Source organism: Zeus faber (assembly GCF_960531495.2).
Source record: "Zeus faber genome assembly, chromosome: 12".
Taxonomy (NCBI): Eukaryota; Metazoa; Chordata; class Actinopteri; order Zeiformes; family Zeidae; genus Zeus; species Zeus faber.
Window position 1 is genome coordinate 20,434,772 of NC_137196.1, and position 1,965 is coordinate 20,436,736.

Genomic DNA, 1,965 nt, shown 5'->3' on the forward strand with positions numbered 1-1,965 from the left:
TATCTATCTATCTATCTATCTATCTATCTATCTATCTATCTATCTATCTATCTATCTATCTATCTATCTGTCTGTCTATCCATCTATCTGTCTGTCTGTCTGTCTGTCTGTGTGTCTAGCTGTCTGTCTGTCTGTCTAGCTATCTGTCTGTCTGCCTGTCTATCTGTCTATCTGTCTGTCTGTCTGTCTGTCTATCTATCCATCTGTTGTGTTTTTTACATTTAAATCCGTCCATGTTGCTTCATAAATCCCTCCATCATAATTTGTTGTCGCTAAAACAGTGAAAATACAGTTTTTAATTGTCGGAGCAGCTTTTCCAATAATCCTCACTGAACAGACAAAGTGCTGGTGTTTCCGCGCCCCGTCGTGGGACGACGTGACATAATCACAGAAACGTCCCAACAACTCAGGCCGTCGCGCTTCCACACACACTCCCCCAGATCCAGCGGCTGCAGCATCAGCGAGAAGTGCATTGGCCTGCGCCACGTGTCCGAAAAACGACGCAACACCGTGACACGGCTGAAGGTTTGCCGCTGTTGCTCAACGCACAGCCATACACGCAAACACGCACGCGCACGGGCGCACACACACACACACACACACACACACACACACACACACACACACATGCCCGCACTGGAAATAACGATGAGCTAGTACAAGTCACACAGGCGGTGCAGCCGTGTTCTGACCGGGGATTAGGCTCCGCTGACATGAAGCAACAATAACTACCTGCTGCAAGGACAACAGGTGTCTGACAAGATTGTTTCAGTCCAATAAAAGGCACAAGCTCCCGAGGAACAACACATTAAGCTCCTGTTATAACGTTGCCCTTTTTCCGCTTCATCCCCATAAGATTGAAAAATGTCAATTTTTTCCCCACTCAAATAATTCATTTCTGTGAATCTCTGTTTGCACGGGGGAAATGTGTGGCCTGTGTGTGTGTGTGTGTGTGTGTGTGTGTGTGTGTGTGCGTGCATGTGTGCGTGCGTGCGTGCGTGCGTCCGTGGGTGTGTACGTGCGTGCGTACGTGCGTGCGTGGCCAGGGCATGTTTAGTTTCCAAAAGATTAAATATCAATTTGACATAAATTTTACAAGTGATGGGAGTAGGCCTAAATATTCTCTTTAAATTCCCGACTCTTTTAATCCCCCCTCCCCCTCCTATGCAGCTGGCACGCCCCCACCCTCCCCTTGCTGTCTTTTAGCGGAGAGGCTGAAAGCACCCCACCCTGTTAGCATGCCAGCCTGAGTGCCAGTCAGACCCCGTCCTCCCTCCAGCTGGGCCCATGCCACCCATGGGCACCTGGAGCCGCTCCACTCCCAACAAACCCCCCGAAACACAGCGAATATTTTGCCCGCTGGAACGCGCCGCGATGCGGCACCTTTCATCATCCGGGGTGTGTGGGTGGGGGGCTGAGAAGAACACCACCCATCCCGCTGATCTCCATCCTCCACAGCCCCGGAAGCTTTTTAGTGTCTGGGCCGTCGGCCGTTGGCGCCAGAGCCCGAAAGACCCTTGATGGCCGTCCAACGTCTGCCGCGGTCTCACAACATCTCATTGTGGAAATCCATTGGTTAGTCAATCAGCCGTGCAGGAAACATGCACGGCTGGCTGGCAGAGGCCTTCAAACAACCCAACACGTTCACCGGCAGATTCCTTTGCACAAAATGTTCTCGGGGCGTCGGTTGTTCTGTCTTTTGTCCACGGAGCGTAGCGCTCTGTTGTAGCGCCGTGCGCACTCCTTCGAGGGATCGTGCTGCTACTACGTGTCAACGTGGTGGATTTGTCCGTTTTATTTTCGCCAGGTTTATTTACATATACGAGGAATTCCTTCCGTTGAGGTTTGGTGCCCATCAGCACAGAGCATAGGCATAAAAAAAATAAATAAAAAGCAGTCATAATAAAATAGTTTAAAAAGACGTCATAATAAAATAAAACAGAAAAAAAAAAAAAATAAATAAAA